The 12,443-nt window shown below is 40.3% G+C and overlaps 1 protein-coding gene across 2 annotated transcripts in view; it reads right to left on the bottom strand.

The window, feature by feature from the left end:
• rin2 (Ras and Rab interactor 2) overlaps positions 1–12,443 on the bottom strand; it is a 62,168-nt gene that overhangs the window by 47,536 nt on the left and 2,189 nt on the right. The window lies entirely within an intron of this gene.

Below are 12,443 nucleotides of genomic sequence, written 5' to 3'. Positions count from 1 at the left end.
AGGGAGTCGCAGATGAATAAGTATGGAGAACTCATGATGCGTCAGCCGCTACTCCCTAGCTACTCTGGGACCCCTCCCAGAAAGGCAGATTGACACACCAGGAGAAAAATATACTTTGGCTGGTATATTTCAGGGCTCAGTTTGCTTGTCTGATATAATGTGCATGTGAAACTCTTCTATCAATACACACTGGACATCTGAACCAGTTCAATTTGAGCCAACACATTCAGAAACTAATGGATGAAAATATTTTATGAATTGGGATCAAATGTCGGATTCCCACACGGTGTGGTGCAGGACAGTCAATGTTGAGGGTCTCCTGATTAAAAAAAAACAGTCTATTAAAGTATCAGGAGAGACACTAACTTGTAAACAAAGAGAGCATAGCTAGTAGGCCTCCAGCTTTGGGGCTAAGGAAGAAATTACTGGAGTACACTTCTTTGTTTTCAGCATGTGTGTGCATGCAGAATTGAGAAACAGGCTTATTTCCTGGAAAGAAAACCAGACAGAAAAATTACGACCTCTCTACTTTGTATCTCTCGTACTGCCCCCCTCCCTCCTTCCCCTGTCCTCCTCTTCACATCTCTAGAGGGGCTGCACTGAGCCGACCCCCCTTGTCAAAACAAAGAAGTGCTGTAGGCTTTTTGGGGTTGTTTTGGTCGGAGCACAACTTGTGACTGTTCAAAGTGTGACAGCGAGCTTGTGAGTGATTCACAGCCCGGGCCGGGTAAACAGGAAGGCCCCTACGGTTTTCAGTTGAGGAAAAACAAACACTGGGCTGCCAGTTGTCCAGTCCAGTGATAAACTAAACAGTCCCTGAGTCACAGACTGAACATTTCATATTATGTGGCCTACAGTGACAAGTTGTACAGTTTTTAAAGGCACACTTCACACAGAATGTGTTTTATGTGGCCATGCAGGGAGTGTTGTGACGCTCTGTCATCGTCACATTTACATAAATAAATAAATAAATAAATAAATCAGTGAGATCTGCAGCTGTGACACACTTCTCTGCTCCTTTCTCCTACATACAAAAATACCCCATGAGATACTGTTATGCGGTTTAGATGTACTATTTGAATGCCATTAGGCTTCTCTTTTACAATGCTGAAGTACTATTCTGAAAATCAATCAATCCATCAAGCTTTATTTAAACAGCACCTTTCCATAAATCGAATGCAATTCAAAGGGCTTCAAGCTAGGGTTGGTAGTCTCGGAAACCTAGCATGATTTGAGTGTAGCATTTCCTCAGGACTCCGTCTAACCCCTCCCCCCCTCCCCTCGGAGCTCCTCTAAAACGACGCCCCCGCTCGCATGCACGACCGCCACTGATTTACGACCAAAACTGGTCTTCACCAAAACATTATCATAGTTAAAGTTGAAAACACAAACAAACATGGCTATTGTTAGAACTCACAGCTGTCATGCTAGCATTATCCAGTTGTACTGGTGACACGATATCAGGAGAAAAGTTATAACACATATAATACTGTAACAGCTCTACTGTTTGTTAAACATGTTCAGTGTAGATGTTCTTAATTCCTACAGTGTTGACGGTCAGTGAAGGCATCAGGAGAGGTGTAGAGTGTGCGAGCGGGAAAGAGGAGAGACAAGAGGAGAAGTTTTCATTCATTCAAACATTGATTGTTGCTTTGTTGGTTGGCGTGTTCATGGCCGTCAGTGACCGGTTATTAAAGCTCAACATGTTCACGAATCCCTACAGCGTCCGGACGGACGCTACCGTACATATACATTTCTGTAGGATTTACTAAATGTCATTAATTCTTTTGCTTGTCAGAGACCCCATGGTGAGAGCTTTTTAAACTCTGATCCGGACTACAGTCCTGAGCAAAGCACCTCATCGGGTCATAGGGGACAGGTCCCAGGTCGAGCGAGAGGGGCAGTCAGTAGAGTCAGGGGAAGCAGAGGCAGGATACGGGGAGTGCATACCAGGGAAATGTACGCGCAGGAGGTGGGCAGAACAGCAGGACGGGATTTGATTGGTTTAAAATTTTGGGACCCAAAAACAGTGATTGGTTGGTGTTTTCCCAGATTTACTCCGGCTGTAGAAAGCAGCTTTTTTTCCGCTGTTTTTCAGGAACACATTATGTATTGATTGACATCGGGGCATTTTAACCAGTATGACAAAAAGTGTATCTAAATCTGACTACCAACCCCAGCTTTAACTGCAATTGAAAAAAAAAAAAAAAAAAAAAAAGAAAGAAAATATTGGCAAAACATGCTACATATTAAAAAAATGGTAAAATATGTTATTTAAAACAAGTTAAAGCATCAAAATAATAATGAGAAAATAAATAGTTAAGTCATAAAATGATGAGGAGGAAAAGAGGAATAAATCTGAGCAATAAAATAAGTCCCGCACTCTGAATGTTACCCTGCCATGTTCTAAACTCGTTTCTTCTGAAAATCTGAGACTCAAAGTGATTACAGTCTCATAATGGGGTTGTTTCAGAATTTATAGAAATAAGCTGTAATTGAACTAAATCCAACCCAGGATTTCAATTCATCCATTTTTATCCTGCTTATTTGAAGCAAGAGGGTTAGAGGCTACTTCATAACACAGCTCACACTCGGTAATGTTGTGTACACCATGCACGCTGTGCCAGTCCAGAAATACATGAAGAGTTTCCCAAACAGCTTGAAGCACCGACTATATTCAGTTCTTTCTTTTTTTTTACACCAATTCATATCAAACCAAACCATGGGAGGAAGTAAGGATTCTGAAACTATTGTGGTTGGTATCCCTGAGGAGAGACGTCTTATTTATCCAGGCGGAAAGTCCGAACTAACCAAAATATTGCACAACATGATGTTTCACTTCTGTTGCCAAAACAGTGTTGTGTGTCATAGCTCATGTCCTTGAACACTTTGCACTGATGTCACTTTCCCAACAGGACACACCCCCATCAATCATACTGGGTATTAACCATCCTGCCAGGGCTGAGGAAAAAAGAATGTTCAGACAATCCTGGAATCCCTAACTTTCACTGTAAGAAAGCCCCGCTCCTCATGGGTGCTGTAATGTCAGCGCCTACAACAATAAAAGCTGATGTTTGGACACATTTTGGATTTAATGTGAACTGAGACAGAGGAAGTCGATTGAAGTCGAGCTGTATTGGGCCGTATTAAAATATTGCAGCAACATGACGAACCTAAGCAATTGTATGAGCAGACCTCACATTGGCATTTTACATCCTGTAGCTAAAGCTAAAACAGCAACTGAAGCTTGGTGACATTATGGTTTTAACATTTCTACATGTTATCTTTGGATCCAAACTGCCCACAGAGAACATCATCATGTGATAATTAAAGGACAGCACTTTTCAGCCTATTAAGCCTCAAACTCTGAACATATCCTGGTCCCGGCTATGTAAGCTTTGCTAGATAAGTTAGCGTGGTGATCCAGTCAGATTAAAGGAGATCTAGCTTCCTGTCACTAAACACTCAGACTAAAGACTCAAAAGGCCCTATTTTCTCCCTAATCCTGCTTTGTCTACACCCCTCAGTTCTTTAGAGATGTCTTTTTTGTGAGTGTTTGAAGCATTCAGGCTGAAGCTGACGCTGCTACTCAGTGCTTTAAGTCATATGTGGTGTGCGTCTATAACGAAGGGCTAACAATACAAACTGCAGAGCTTAATCATCACATAACCAGATATATCAACTAAGACAATCATTATGATGAGATGATAACTGCAGGATTCAAAGTTGTGAAATTGCCTCGTTTATTTTAAAAGGTGTGTGAACCTCAGAGCTCAGAGAAGGAGAGCTGGATGAGCACAGTTTCATGTTAAATCGACGCAACCGGCAGATAAGAATCCATCACCATGGAACGATAACTGACGTGGAATCACTGTGACTATTTTTTTTAAACTGTTTACATAAATCATTTTAAATCAATAAAATTACCTTTTAATTATTTATATTTTGCCAATGTGTTTGTATTGTAAGTTAGTAGCCGGCTATTAAGTTGGATAATGTAAGATTAGCAGGTAGTTATGGGAAATAGAATCCTGACAGGGTGAGACACGAAGCGGAGGGGTCTTGTCCACCCTGAAGGGGTTATTAAAGCATCATAGATCAAGTCCCATTAACTTTCAGAGATAACACTACTGTAGTGCAAAAAACATCAGAGAAGTCTCGACCAATGAGCTGGTTTAGCTGTCAGCCCTCAGAAGAGGAGCTGAATGCTTACATTTGTTCCAGAGCTACTAAATCCTATTTAAAGTTTCACTCTGAAGAAACACCAACTCGGTGAGTCAGTTTGGGTTTCTACTTTCTCTGGAGTCTTAATCTATATGAACGGGAAAGCTTATATCAGGCTACGTCATACTAGTTAAAACTCTTTTTCCTTTTTCTAGTTTTATACGAAACCTTCAGCTTATCTGCTGAAGTCAACCTGATATCAGTCTACTGTTGTTGCAGAAAAATTGGGACATTTCTGGAGTGTGAGGGTTTTTTTCTTCCAGCCGACAGCTGCTCAACTTTTATTCCCTTAAAGTGTTCCAGTTTGATTCCCTCAGTTTCCTCTAACCTGGGGTGTGGGTAAAAGTTACTGAATCTCCTAACTGCTGTTTATTCAGCTGCTCGTATCCCTTTGTGGTCCACTTGTGTGCTTTCAGCAGAAGGGTCATGTGTTACAGGGAATGCAATAATGCAGCAGTTTGACAGCTGTTGTATGTGGAGCTGTGTGAAACGCCTGCTCAATCTAGATTATAGAAGTTGTTTGACTACGGACGGACAAACTTATTCTATTCCCATTCTGATAAGCTCTACTGTACAGCTGGGTGAAAGCCTGCCATCACAGCCTCCTTTTAGCTGCTGTCCACTGAGTGCTTGATCTCCCTCCAAGATCTCTGTGTCTGAAGCATGACTTTGTATCAGCCCAAATCTAAAACCTGTGGTTTGTATGCACACAGTCGCACCAGTGAAACTACCAGCATGCTCAGTGGTCGGTGTGTAGAGTCATTTGGCCTTTAGTGTGTGATCTGTTTTCTCCATCATAAACCTGCTGCTTCATTACCTTTCCACATGTGCAGAACACAAACCACTTCCAGACCTTGACCTCGGGGAAAGGGGTTACTCACAGGGGTTACTCGACAGACAAAAGCGAGGCAGCTCGGTTGGAAGTGTCAAAATCTGACCCTAAAACAAACAAACAAAACACCTGCTGCAGTGACTTTAACATAATATGTCATCAGCTCTACTCTGAGCAAAATTACTTTTTTTTAAAGCTGTCCTAGTCCAAGTTTTTTACGTGACTTCTTCATGAACCATCAACCAGTGTAAAAAAATGTTTTATCTGAATTCATGCAGTTCAAACTTCAGTCTTTTCTTTTGTACTGCAGGATTTACAGCTCGACCTACAAGATAGCTGGGGAAGTAAACTTGCTTGGCAAACATTGTACTGCTTTTAAAATGTGTTACTGACAGCTTTTATTCTACAATTTATGAATGGAATAGTAAAAAGATCATTTATTCAGATTCAAAAGCTATCAGTCATTTTTTATTATTCCAAAGTTTGCAAAAAAAGATGCAAATAAAAGTTCAATATCACTTAAACATATTGGTACATGTATCTTTAATGCAATGGTCAACTGCTGCTGCTTTACTTGTAAGTTGTGCAAGTTTGTATGAAGTCACTTTCTATATATTGAATGGCAGACAAAAAGCCTTTAAATGGACTCATCAGTGTTTCCCACGGGAAAGGCCTGTACCTGTGGCGTTTCTCTCAGTCTGTCTGAGTCTGATCTTGGCGAGATTCATCAGCAGCATGTTTTTTTAAAGACACCCAAATAACATAAGTGGCACTTTGAAATGTTTCACTTGGTGTTAGTATCACAACAAGTGATCACTGAGTGGGCAAGTCTTGTTAATGACAGCACTTTACAACAATCCAAAACAAAGAAGGAGACATAATCAGTGACTCGCTGCACATAACTTTGAAAACAGCGGAATAAGAAGGTTAATATTTAATAACCATAGACTGAATAATAAATGGACGTAGCATCCATGACGTCACCCATCTGTTTCTGAAGCAGTCTTGAAGTCTATCGTCAGCGGGAGCTATATTGGAAATGCTGAACTCAACCTAACATCTGTTGAGCTAGTGTGAGGGAAAGAGGCGGGCTATGAGCCTCCTCACCAACAGCTACATTGTTCCCGCCCCCTTTCTTAATATCTTTGAATTTGCTGTTATAAAAAAAATCCGAACCCCGTATAGTGTGTGCCAAAAGAGAAATGAGCTATTCAGACTTCATTTTTTGTACCAGGCTGTAAACATGTTTATTTCTGCTGTAAAGGCTTTTTTCAATATGTGTGTATGTGGTTTCTGGTACTTCCGGAGCCTGCTTCAAGTGGACACTTGAGGAACTGCAGATTTTAACACTTATGCATTGGCTTCAATTCTTGCGGCCGGAAGTTACTTGTATTTAACATAAGACATTAACTGGTTGGCAGTATACTTGAACAGGCTACCCAGGTATTCCCTATGTGTGGGAAAACAAGAAAATGGGTCATATGAATTTGCAAAAATGTCATAAATGCAGCAAAAAAAGCAACTTAAAAAAGATTCTACAAAATACTGTCACTGTCAGGAATAATCAATGATTCTCTTTTCTAACTCTTCCCTGGCTTTGTGATTTTCATGTGGCAGATACAGCTGCATTTGGCACACATCATGTAAAGTTTTTCACATACAAAGCTGTTCACAAAGTAAATCAGACACTGAGGGAGCAGTGCTGAGTTCTACCTCTTTATGAAGCCCTTTTCTACCTAAAAGTTTGGTGGATGTTAGGTTGAAAAAGAAGTGAAAAAGGGGTACATTCCTAAATTTCAGATTACAAACCCCTGCACCAAAAATATACTAATGTTGTTTAAACCTGTTCCAAACAGCCTCACACAAATATGGAGCAAATACATCGGACATTGTTGTATACAGCCTTTCCTAATACAATGCTGTATATACATCAGGGGGATACAGACTGGACTGCTAACTTAAGTCATGAGTCCAAGCTTGATCCTGAAGTAGGGCACCAAGCTAGAAGCAGCAGCTCTAAAAATGAACCTCCTGACCCAGTCAACATCCACCATTCCTGAACGCCTCTCTGCCGTCTGATGGGATTTCCTGTGGGTTGTGGTTGGACTGGGAGAATGGGGAGTATGATGGCAACTATTTTGTCTCCTTATGTTTAGATCCTTTAAAAAAGTGTGTGAAGTGTGTAGTGTAACACATTTCCCCTCACGCTAGCTGGGTGTGTCTGTGATTTCCAAGGCAGTTTTATTACATGGAGAAAACAACCACACTGCAGTGGAATTGCACACACTCTCATATCTTGATTGACAGCAGAGGGAGTTCTCTGTAGCCACAGCTATCATCAAAGCATTTGCCCAGCACATTACATCCCGACTCACACTCAGGACTCTAAGCCAAAGTCTGCAGCACAGAGATAAAGATGCTACACTACTCATGGTGGACACCCTACCTCCAAGAAAATCAGTCTAAATTAAGAGTGACGTCAAAACTAGTTTGTTCCAACTGAGAATCCTGAAAAAGAACAAGTCATGAGTCAAAACAACCTATTCCAGTTAATTTATCAAAAGAGGAAGCTTTTAAAATCACCCTCTTTACACGTGTGGTAATAAAGTTGGTTACTACCCACCATACCTACAACATTAAATCTGGCTCAACTTCATGCAAATCACAAAGAAGACAGGCCTGTATGTCTGTGGAGTTTACAGACAACACTTTATAGCCTGTCAATGATCTTGTTGTGGTTGGACCACTGCCAAGTCCAAATAGCAGCAATGAAGCTGCAAATGCTGAAAGTTTAAAGGAGAGAGAGTTATAACTTCTACATAAACTCTCTGTTGTGTAGTTTATTTCATTAATATCTACTGAACTACATTTGGTGGGTCTTCAAACAAAGATCTGGGGGCGCTGTTGGCTCAGCAGTTTTGTTTTTTAGTTATGTTTTGGGGCTTTTTTGCCTTTATGATAGGACAGCTGAAGAGATACAGGAAATGTGGGGGGTAGAGGGCGGGAAAAGACAACCAGACCACTTTTGTGGGGACTAAAGCCTCTGTTTATGGAACATTTAATAGAATAAATTGGAATAGAATAGAATAGAATAGAATAGAATAGAATAGAATAGAATAGAATGCCTTTATTGTCATTGCGTGACTTGTGTTCAAAAATATAACTTTAAAAAACAAAGATCTGGAGAAGGAATTCTGCTTTAACAAATTTGGTTTCATAATTTGATTTGGTTTGTTTTTTGTGTGAGCGCTGACAGCTATTTGAGTAAAGACCTGACTGCACGGTATCGACCCTCAGTCCAGGGTTCCTATTGGAACAAACTTGACCTCTGCATTTTACCCCATACCACAACTTTCGGGACAAGGTGTGGAGCATCACACGAATGAAGGACATTAATGGCTGTTGCACAGGCAGATCCTGCTGCATATAGGGCAACCAGAACAGTTCCGGGATGGGGCCAAAATACCATTGCATAGTCACTATCTATTTGGTGATTATACATATCAACCCCCCTCCACCTACGTGCGTGTTAACTCTCGCAGACAAGAGCAGAACAATATTAAATAAAACGACACATCAACTGAACTTGATCATTTAATCACAAAGTTAATGATTCTGGTATTTACGTCTGATTCTGTTGAGTCCAGCCTTCTGACAGCAAGTTTCAAAAGAGAAGTAGTGACAACAGCAACTGACACAACACTGTGTCCTCTGCAGGTCTAGACAGTAAAAGTGAACACTCCACATGGCTATCCTGTTCACGGTGCATTAGTAGGGCTGGAACCAGGGGGCAAGGAGCTGCCGATAGCGGGTCCCAGCAGCGTCTGTTTGACCTTTAAGCTGGTGTTTCTGTAACGCTACAGTGTGGTGCGTATGTTTATATTTTACAGACAATTTCCTCCACTTCTGAATCTCACAGTGCTACACTTGTATTTCAGCAACTGTTGATAACGTGTTCTTCTTTTATTGCTATTTAACACAGTGAGCATTCTTCTTTCGTTTTAAACGCAGTCAGTGTTTTTCTTCTGCTGATGTTTAAAGCGTTCATACAGTTAGCAAACAGCTAGAATGGAGTTGCTAATGTGTCACAATACTGCTAAACAGAAAAGTTCTTCTGAATCCACATGCACTCAAGTTTATAGGGCTACTTACTAAGAAGTCTATTGCTATTAACAAGCTTAGGCTCTTTCTGTTCTTTAAAGCGTTCATACAGTTAGCATACAGCTATAACACGTGCTACAGCCAAAAAGCAGTGAAAATTTGTATTTTTAAGATAATATAATAATTGCGTTAACTCTTTGATTTTTAATAAACTAATGAATATTTGATATTAAAAAATCCTGACCCATCAATAATATGTCTAATGTATATATGTATATATCTATATATGTTAATTTAGACCATGATGCCGGCAGGAGGGAAGCTGGAATGGGAAGTTGATCATTAGTCAACCTAGAAACAGACAGAGTTGAGACTGATGGGGGGTCTTCAAGCCTTCTAGGAAACAGTTACATCGTTCCTGCCTGTTCGTCAATTAAACCATGCCCCTTATTATGCAAATATATGCATAACTTTTAGTATCATCAAAATGAATGAGTCATGAAAAGAAGTCTCCTCTGTACAGTGTTTATGAATAAGAAAACAAGCTGTTCAGACTGAAACTTTATTTGGAACCAGGCTGTTACGTATCATTTGGCTCAAAATATGGACACTTTAACGTGGGTGTTAATGGGACTTCCTTTTCCTTTTCCAGCCAGCCTTGAGTAAACACTGGAGGAATTGCAGTTTTTTGCACTTTCACATGAGCAGCTGTCATTGGTTGAGCGGCAGAGTACCTTATGAGCATGGACAGTGAGAGAAAGCCAGAATGCCCAAAGGGACCCAACACATACATGGGAAAATCATGCACCACCATGCAGCCCATCTGATAAACAGCATATAGCTCACTGTGCCTGGAGAAATAAAAACAACTCAACTAGGAAAGAAGGAGCCCAGCAACCTTCAATTTTAAACATGAACCACTTTCAGTTGAACTTTGCATCAGACACGATCAGTCCAGCTTAGCGTTAAAAGTAAACAGTATTCAACCCTCTTTTCATTTAGTTCCTTCTCTTCTGGAGGTCAGGGTAACTGGCCACATTTCTGTGGTGTTGAGCAACATCCTGTGAACTAAAAAGGGTTCTGTGTTAAAAAAGTGGTCTAAGGTTCAGACTGAGCTCCCCAGAAATAACATACTACTGTACATGCATGATTTCCACAGTCTATGCGTTAACGTATACTGTGCTACATAACACTGCAGTTCTTTGTGGTGTATAAGCAAGGGCGTTAAAATACAGACCTGTAACCTAACACGGGAAATGGTGCTTTAAAGAGCAATTAATTTACGTTTATCTTTGAGTTTATATAGAGGCCTTGATGTCAGATATACATAATGTATAATGTAATGATACAGTTAGGGCTGGACGATAATTTGATACTGATAATTATCGTGATATAATTGTTCTCAATATAAATAACAAATGTTTGGGAAAAAAATGATATATTTAAACCTGTAATTACACCCCCCAACCACTGGAAAGAGAGGGGGTGCAAATGTGCCTTAAATGCTAGTTGCCACCCAACATTGAACAGAAGAAGAAGAAGAAGGCATTGAACAGCCAATCATGTCGCAGGATGAAATAATGATTTGATATGTATCATGATAATTATCGATATTATCGACTGATATGTAAAATGTTATCGTGGTTACATCTTTTTCAATATCGCATAGCTCTAGATACAGTGTGTTATAATGATATGATAAACATCTTTAGTCATGTAGTGGCACAGAACAGAGTACTGAGTTGTTCATTTGTAGGGTGGCACTATATCAGATCTGCTATGAACAGAGATCCATGAGCTTTCAGTTTTAGTCACAGAATTAAAAGGAATGACCTCTCAGTATTCATTTCCTCTACACACCAAAGAAAACACAGTTTATCAGTGAAATATTGCTGCACTTTAAGAGGCACTGTGGTCAGTGAAGGTGTTCGAGTGGGAATAAAAGAAGAGAAAAAGTAATGAAAAAATTGTAAAAGTGAAAATGAAGTTATGAAGAGTTGTTCTCTGATCTTCCTGAGGAGGAATTAGCACGGAACGTGGGGAAGACGGTGGAGATCCGAGTGAGCAGGGCGGAACAACACTGTGTGCATGTCTGAGTTTGTGTGTGTGTGTATCTGTGTGTGTGTGTGTGTGTGTGTGTGTGTGTGTGTGTGTGTGTGTGTGTGTGTGTGTGTGTGTGTGTGTGTGTGTGTGTGTGTGTGTTGTACTCCCGCTGCGTGTTTACAAACTGCCTTCTACAACACGATAATGTGACGTTGAATCACACGCTGGTTCAACAGTATTATGGCACTTCAGGGTACAATGTGTAAAGACGTGGTGATGGTCAGAACAGGCGCTGTGTAAGAGGTTGCTGTGTTGGTCTGAAGGGACATCAGAGGGTTCAAATTCAAGCACTCACAACAGCAGTGTGTCGTCTCTGTCATGCTGAAGCCAACACTGTTGCCCAAAGTAAAATCATGGCAGTAGTCAGCACCACACACTCGAGTGGGGATGTCCCTACAAGTATAACTAAAGTAACGAAAATAACAAAAAGATGTCTTCAGCTTATTCCATCTGACTTTCTCCAGCTAACTGTTTCACATGCTCTGCTGTAGTGGTCGACTGACATCGGTTCTTCAATGGCCAATGCCGATAATAAGGGAGCAGGTTGGCCGATATATAATGCCGATTTTATTTAGTTTTTTGCATTTGATAAAAAAGACAACACATTAATCATAAAACCCATGACCCCATGCACACTGTAAGCTTTTATTACCCGGCTTTCTTACTAATCTTCTGGTTTTGTAGCTTACATGATTCTAATTGGACAAAACCCCTTGACAACAGTTATTAACTTTCAGAATCTGAATCTGAATCGGAAATACTTTATTTATCCTGAGGAGGGAAATTCTGTAAATATTTGGTAACATATTTCACTAATACGAGTAACACTAGAGGCAAATTACATAAAAAAATCAATTTAAATCAATAAAAGCCTTAATTATTTTTACCAACGTGTTTGTATTTCAAGTCAGTAGTTGGGTAATATGTGGGATAATGTATGGTTAGCGGGTAGTTAAGGGAAATAGAATCCCAACAAGGTGAGACAAGACGCCAACAAAGCAGAGGGGTCTTGTCCAGCCTGAAGCACCGTTACATATAGGTTGGAAAGATGTCACAATGAGAAAACACAATGGTGACTGAGGAAATAGAGCAATGCAGAATTGAATGGACATAACGGGAAGTGCCACAGGTAATCATGTAGATGAGAGAAATAAGTGACTGTCAAGGCTGTTACTGAAGAGGC

The sequence above is a fragment of the Notolabrus celidotus genome, chromosome 4 (assembly GCF_009762535.1).
Source record: "Notolabrus celidotus isolate fNotCel1 chromosome 4, fNotCel1.pri, whole genome shotgun sequence".
Taxonomy (NCBI): domain Eukaryota; kingdom Metazoa; phylum Chordata; class Actinopteri; order Labriformes; family Labridae; genus Notolabrus; species Notolabrus celidotus.
Note: the sequence above shows the minus strand (reverse complement) of the source record. Positions and strands in the feature narration are given on the sequence as shown.